Source organism: Aotus nancymaae, unplaced genomic scaffold (genome assembly GCF_030222135.1).
Source record: "Aotus nancymaae isolate 86718 unplaced genomic scaffold, 86718_ANA_hifiasm-v0.15.2.pri h1tg000003l, whole genome shotgun sequence".
Taxonomy (NCBI): Eukaryota; Metazoa; Chordata; class Mammalia; order Primates; family Aotidae; genus Aotus; species Aotus nancymaae.
The window spans coordinates 46,995,900-47,004,422 of record NW_026988414.1 but is presented as its reverse complement, the minus strand read 5'-3'; positions in this window follow the sequence as shown (position 1 = coordinate 47,004,422).

Here is an 8,523-nt window from a genome sequence, read left to right as displayed (position 1 = left end):
TTTTGTTCCTAGAACCAGCCTAGTAGTTCAGAGATTTTGCCCAGGGGTAGAAATAGAGATAAACTGAAAACGCATAGCTCTAATTCCTTATGGTAAAATATTTGCACAGAGCATTATGTCATAGAATGTGAGGAGGGTGGATTCCTCTCACTCTAGACTCATTATTTTGTCTCACTAAAGCAAACAAAAAATTATACCACTGGAGAATGTTTGTTTAGGGCACAGCTTTGAGACATAGTCCCACAAAAAGACTGAAATTTAATCATAAGATCATAGAAATCTTTTTCTCCGTCACAATTTACCATTATACCGACAGGGATTCAGTATCGTAACAACAGATTATAAAAGAAATAGCTGTTAGACAGGGATTCTCTTTGAAGTGTAGTACTTTAGGAAAGCACAAAGTCAAGAGTGGAGACCAAAATGACATTTAAGAAATTTGAAACCTTTCATACCTAGAGCAACAGAAAAGAATAAACATAGCTGACCTCTTAGCCAGGTTAACATAAGTGTTCACACTAACACCTGTTTACTCAGTACAAAATACGAGGCTTTCAAAAAAATTTATGAGGCATGTTAAAAGGCAAAATCATTTTTATTTTGTAAAAATAAAAATAGAATACATTCCAAAGAGACAAAGAATCATAAACCAAATCAAATATATTGGATTATCAGAGATTTAAAGTAATTATGATTAGTATATTAAAGGCTCAAAGAAAAATTTAAAAAGTAGATAATGTGATAGAAGAGATGAGTAATATAAGCTGAGAGAGAAAAACCCTCATAAATACTCAAAAGGAAATGCTAAAAATAATGTAAAGAAAATAAAAACTTTTTCTGATTGGCTCATCAGCAGACTAGCCATGGCAAACAAAACTCAGTTAGTTAGCTTGAAAGAGATGAACAGAAACTTTCTTTCTTTTTTTTTTTTAATTTTAAGTTCTAAAAGAACTTAAAATTAAAGGTACATGTGCAGATCTTGCAGGATTGTTACATAGGTGTACACATGCCTGGTGGTTTGCTGCCTCCATCCCCCATCACCTACATTAGGTATTTCTCCTAATCTTATCCCTCCCCAATCTCCCTACCCTCTGCTATCCCTCACCTAGCCCCCCAACCCCCAGCAGACCCCAGTGTGCGATGTTCCCCTCCCTGGGTCCATGTATTCTCATTGTTCAACACCCACTTATGAGTTAGAACATGTGGTGTTTGGTTTTCTGAACAGAAACTTTCCAAACTTAAGTGCAAATTTTAAAAAAGAATTTTATAAACAAAATGTTTAAGAACTTTGCAATAATTTCAAAAGGTACGATACATGTGTAACTAGAAAAATAGCAAGAGAAGAAACAGCAAAAAGAGAAGAAAAATACTTCAAGTAAAAATAGTAATGAACAAGAATTTTCCAAAGTTAATGACAGACATCTAACTACAAATTCAGAAAGCTCACAGAACACAAAGCAGGAAAATTATCAACATATCTAAACCTATGTATATCATATTCAAACCGAAGAAAACCAAAATCAAAGAGAAAATCTTAAAAGAAGCCAGAGAAAAAAGCACCTTACTATAGAACAAAAAGAATAAGAATTACTGTAGACTTTTTGTCAAAACCAAGCAACCAGTAAGAGTGAAATAAAATATTTGAAGTGTTGAAAGAAAAAAATCTTTTTAAAAAACATACTGAATTCTGTATACAGAGAAGTTATCCGTCAAAAGTAAAGGAGAAATGAAATTTTTTTCTTATACAAACAAAAACAGAGAGTTCATCATCAGGAGAACTGCTTCAAAAGAAATGATAGGCTTTCTTCAGGCGAAAGTAGAATTATATAGTTCAGAAGCATGTATCTACATAAAAAAGGAAGAGTATTGTGGGAGGAATAAATAGGTAGAACTGAAAATACTCTTTAACAATGTATGGATAATGCTCATAATATACTATTGTGCAATTTGTAAGTGAAGTTAAATTGTGTTTTGGAAACTCTAGGGAAAACACTATTTTTTAAAAAGTGCTATTGATATTCTAAGAGAGACTTATAAAATGAAATCATGAAGTACTCAATAATAAAAGAGAAGTCAGAAAAGCAGGGATATAAAAGGACAAATATAACAAACAAAAATTTTAAAACACAGTAGATATTAATTCAGCTGTATCTATAATTAGTATAAATGTGTTAAATACATGAATTAAAGACAAAGATAGAGAAGATAAACACCACCACCTACAAATATCCTGTATATAAAAAAAAAACCACTCTAAATATAAAAAATAGGTTTAAATAAATAGATGGAGAAATATAGACTGTGAACACCACTGTATTTCACCAATGAAAAGAAAGCTACAATAACGATATTAATTTCAGACTAAACTCAGGACAAAGACAATTATCAGGAATAAACAGAGGCTTTTATAATGAAGAAAAGTTTAATTCTTCAAGAAGGCATAACAATCCTTAACATGCCTGTGCCTAACAACATCACCTTAAAAATGACATAGAACTTGAGAAACTTTAAGGAGAAATAAACAAATTCATTTTTATAATTGAAGAACTTAATAACCTGCTTCTAGTAATTAAAAGATCAAGCAGTCAGAAACTCAATAAGGATGTAAATGGACTGAATAGTACAATCAATCTACTCAATTTAATTTGCATTTATAGAATAAGCATTATAAAACAGCAGAACACATATTCTTCTCAAGCTCACGTATTCACCAAGACCAAGCACATTATGTACCAAAAAGGATATATTAACAAATTAAAACAAAAAAAGATAGAAAGTATGCTATAAGATCAAAATTGGCATAAATTAGAAATACATAAAGGAAAGAAAGCTAGAAATCTCCTAAATATTTGAAAATGAACAACATACTTCTAAATAATACATGAGTAAAGGGAAACATCTCAAGAGAAAATGAAAACTATTTATTTAAGACAAAATGAAAATTAGTATTTGTGGAAAGCACCAAAAGCAACACTAAATTTAAAGGGAAATTTACGGCATTAGACGGGTATATATAAAAGAAGCTCTATCTCATCACAGCCCTTCATCTTTCTCCCCTTTCCTCACTCTATGTCTCCCTTCCTTGGCCATGCAAAAAAAAAAAAACCTAGTATCAATAACCTAAATTTCCACCATGAGACACTTGAAGTAGAAGAGTAGCTTAATCTCAAAGCAAGGAGGAAAAAATAAAATAAAACTATAAAGTAAAAATCAATTAAACTAAAAATAAGTAATCAATGAAGACAATCAATAAACCTGACAAAAGTCACTTGCTTTCCTATGAATTACTGAAGCTTGGAATTTAAAAAATGCCTTTTAAATAGGTATAAATTTAACAAAATATATAAAGAATCTAAGTGTGTAAAACTACAAAGCTGATTACGAAAATCAATGAAATTCAAATAAATAGAAAGATATTCCCTGTTCATGAAATTCAGAACTCAATATTTTAAGCTGTTAAATCTTCACAATGTGATTTATAGTTTAAATACAATCCCAGTTAACCTCTAGCAAGCTGTATTGTAGATACTGACAACTTAATTCTAACATTTATATGAAAAGGCAAACACCCTAGAATAGCCAACATGACACTGAAAAATAAAGCTGGAGAACTCAGACTATCCACTTTCAAAACTTAGTATAAAGTCACAGTAATAAATATGACATGACTTTATCAAAAGAATGAAGACATATACATGAATGGAATAGAAAAGAGAGCCCAGAAATAGATTTTCACAAATATCATGAGGTAATCTAACAAAGGAGCAATAGCAATTCAGTGGAGAAGGAATGAAGTTTTCCACATGTTGGAAAAATCAGATTGACCACATGTAAAAAAATAAACCTGGATACAAACCTTAGATCCTCAAAATGGATCACAGATCTAAAAGTAAAATGCAAAGACATAAAACTTCTTTAAGGAAAACATAGGAAAAATATGTACCATATTTGGCTTTGATAATGAATTTTATATACAACATCAAAAATACAATCCATGAAAAAAATGAATAAGAGTTTATTAAATTTAAAACTTTTCTGTTAAAAAGAATACAAAGAGAATGAAATAATAAACCACACACTGGAAAAGAATATTTATGAAACACATATCTGGTAAAAGCTTTGTATCTAAAATTTTTGAAAAAGTGAAAAAAAACCACAACTTTTAAACACTTCCTAAGAAACAACCCAGCTCAATCAAATATGGATACATTTTTAACAGATACCTCACCAAAAAAGATATAAAGATGGCAAATAAGCATATAAGAAGATATTCAGGGTCATTTGTTATTACAAACTAGTTGAAACAAAAATGAGATAACATTACTTTGAGAATGGCCAGAAATGTTAATGTCATTTTCTGGGAGACATATCAAGCAGCAATAACACTCATTCATTGCTGGTAGGGATGCAAAATAATACTGCTACTTGGAGACAATTTGACAGATTTTTACAAAGATATATATAGTTTTACCATATGACCCAGCAACTGCACTTCTAGGTGTTTAGTCAACTAATTGGAAGATTTATTTCCAGGTACAAACCTGCATGTGAAAGTTTACAGCAACTTTATTCATAATCATCTAAAACTGGAAGCACCCAAAATTTCCTTCAATAGAAGAACTGATAAACACATTGTAGTATATCCACATAATGGTATATTGTTTATTTATAAAAAGGAAACAGCTTAGGAGGGTGTGAAATGTGATGATGAAATGTAGACTCTGACAAGATAATCTAACTGCGTTATAAATGTATGAACCAACTTCACTTAAGGAGGTTGGGGAAGCAGGTTTCTAGCAACTAAATTTGAAAATGAATTGAGTCTACAAGACTAAATCTAAAGCAAACTAAACATAGGCACTGCACTCTAATTTATTATGTTGTTTTTCACAGGGTTAGGCTTCAACAATTCCAATGCTTTTATTCATATACTAGAATGAATAATTAAATAAATTTATGTTTGATGATGGGAACCAAGTTTCTTGCTGAAGTTTTAGATCATATATCTAATCAAGGGAATGAGGCAAGAGTGATCCAAAGAGTAATGTTTTAGATACAGAGACATCAGTAAGAATTCATGTTTAGCTAGACATAAATACAGACTTACACAAATATTTACAGATGTGTTACAGATACCTGTTACAGACTGGTATAAGTATATAGGCTAGTATATCCACATGCATTTCCATGTACTTTCAGCTAAGAATTTCTAGATTCAATGAGATCTCATAGCAATGAGCAAACCTAGTACCTACATCTTAGTTTCTTATATTATTCTCCAGTAATAGAAGCTAGAGTTCATTGTCTATTCTAGGATTGTGGCAGAAAATATAAAAGATAATCTTGAAGGCTCTTGTACAACAGAAAGTAATAAAATGCTAATAAAACACACACTGTTAGGATCTGAGTGTGTCCTCTCAAAATTCATGTTGAAACTTAATTGCTGATGTGCTGCTATTAAGAGGTGGGCCTTCAGTGAGTGAATAAGTCATGAAGGCAGAGCCCCCCAGGAGTGGAATTAGTGACCTTATAAAAGAGGTGCAAATGAGCTGTTTTCTCCTTACATAGGGTAAAGACACAGCTGCAAGGTGTTTCTTTGAAGCAGGGAGCAAGTTCATACTAGATGCTGAATATGTCAGCATCTTGATCTTGGATTTCCCAGCCTCCAGAACTATAAGCAGTACATTTCTGTTGTCTATAAATTACCCAGATTAACATATTTGTTATAGTGTCCTGAATGATCTAAGACACACACACACACACACAGAGAGAGAGAGAGAGAAAGAGAGAGAGAGAGAGAGAGAGAGAGAGAGAGAGAGAGAGAGAGAGAGAGAGAGAGAGAACGAAGAAATGTTATCTAATCAAAAGAAATCCCACAATATAACTTTCCAGAAAACCATCCTCCCCCCTCCCCAGTGTCATATGAACACAAGATAAAATTAAAAGGACTCCCATGGCCCAAACTGAAACAATCTGAGACATAAAAAGTAGTTTTGGATTTTAACTCAAAGTCTAAAATAAATATTCACAAATTCATGATATCATTATATTTACATAGAGGTACATGGTTGTGTGGCAAGGTTATTAACAGGTCCAGATCCCAGTTAAACAAGATAAATGTTTGGATGTAATTTTGACTTTTCATTTTATTTATTTTAAATTTTTTAAATTTTACTTTAAGTTCTGGGATACATGTGCAGAACATTCAGGGTTTGTCACATAGGAATACATGTGACATGGTGTTTGCTGAACCTATCAATCCATCATCTAGATATTAAACCCTGAATGCATTAGGTATTACTCCTAATATTCTTCTCTCTTGCCCCCATCCAGCGACAGGCCCCATTGTGTGATGTTCTCCCTGTGTCAGTGTGATCTCACTGTTCAACTCTCTTATGAGTGAGAACATGCAGTGTTTGGTTTTTCTTTTCCTATGTTAGTTTCTTGGGATGGTTTCCAGCTTCATCCATACCCCTGCAAAGGGCATGAACTCATTATTTTTTCATGACTGCATAGTATTCCATGGTGTATATGTGCCACATTTATCTAGTCTATCATTGATGGGCATTTGGGTTGGTTTCAAGTCTTTGCTCTTGTAAATAATGCTTCAGTAAACATACATGTGCATGTATCTTTATAGCAGAATGATTTATAATCTTTTGAGTATATACCCAGTAATGGGATTGCTGGGTCAAATGGTATTTCTGGTCCTAGATCCTTGAGGAATCACCACACTGCCTTCCACAATTGTTGAATTAATTTACATTTTCACCGCCAGTGTAAAAGCATTCTTATTTTTCCACATCCTCACCAGCATGTGTTTCCTGACTTTAATAATTGTTATTCTAACTGGTGTGAGATAGTATTTCATTGTGGATTTGATTTTCATTTCTCTAATGACCAGTGATGATGAGCTTTTTTTTTTCTGTTTTTTGGCTGCATAAATGAATTATTTAGGGGAATGTCTGCTCATATCCTTTACTCACTTTTTGATGGAATTGTCTTTTTCTTGTAAATTTGTTTAAATTTTTTGTAGATTCTGGGTATTAGATCTTTGTCAAATGGATAGATTGCAAAAATTTTCTCCCATTCTGTAGGTTGCCTTTTCACTCTGATGATAGTTTCTTTTGCTCTGTAGAAGCTCTTTAGTTTAATTGGATCCCATTTGTCAATTTTAGCTTTTGTGGCCTTTGCTTTTGGTGTTTTAGTCATGAAGTCTTCGCCCATGCCTATGTTCTGAATGGTATTGCCTAAGTTTTCTTCTAGGGTTTTTATGGTTTTATGTTTTACATTTAAGTCTTCAATTCATCTTGATTTAATTTTCATATAAGTGTAAGGAAGGGGTCTAGTTTCAGTTTTCTGCATATAGTTAGCCAATTTTCCAAGCACTGTTTAAAATAGAGAATCTTTTCTCATTGCTTTTTGTCAGGTTTGTTGACGATCAGATGGTTGTAGATGTGTGGTGTTATTTCTGAGGCCTCTGTTCTATTCTGTTGGTCTATATATCTGTTTTAGTACCAATATCATGCTGTTTTGGGTACTGTAGCCTTGTAGTATAGTTTGAAGTCAGGTAGTATGATGCTTCCAGCTTTGTTCCTTTTGCGTAGGATTGTGCTGGCTATGTGGGCCCTTTTTGGTTCCATATGAAATTCTTTAAAGGAGTTTTTCCCAATTCTGTGAAGAAAGTAAATGGTAGCTTAATGATGGGGATAGCAATGAATCTATAATTACTTTGGGCAGTATGGCCATTTTCACAATATTTATTCTTCCTATCCATGAGCATGGAATATTTTTTCATTTGTGTGTGTCCTCTTATTTTCTTGAGCAGTTGTTTGTAGTTCTCCTTGAAGTGGTCATTCATATCCCTTATAAGTTGTATTCCTAAGTATTTTAATTTCTTTGTAGCAATTGTGAATGGAGTTTGCTCATGATTTGCTTCTCTGCTTTTCTAATGTTGGTGTATGGGAATTCTAGTGATTTTTGCACATTCATTTTGTATCCTGAGAGTTTGCTGAAGTTGGTTATCAGCTTAAGGGTTTTTTTGGGATGAGATGATGAGGTTTTCTAAATATACATTCATGTCATCTGCAAACAGAGACAATTTGGCTTCCTCTCTTCCTATTTGAATACCTTTAATTTCCTTCTCTTGCCTGATTGCCCTGGCCAGAACTTCCAATACTATGTTGAATAACAGTGGTGAGAGAATGCATCCTGGTTTTGTGCTGGTTTTCAAAGGGAATGTTTCCAGCTTTTGTCCATTCAGTATGATATTGGCTATAGGTTTTTCACAAATAGCTCTTATGATTTTGAGATATGTTCCATCAATATCTAGTTTATTGAATATTTTTAGCATGAAGGGGTGTTGAATTTTATCGAATGCCATTTCTACACCTGTTGAATAATTGTGTGTTTTTTGTCATTGGTTCTGTTTATGTGATGGATTACATTTATTTGTTTGCAAATGTTGAACCAGGCTTGCTTCCCAGAGATGAAGTCAACTTGATCATGGTGGATAAGTTTTTT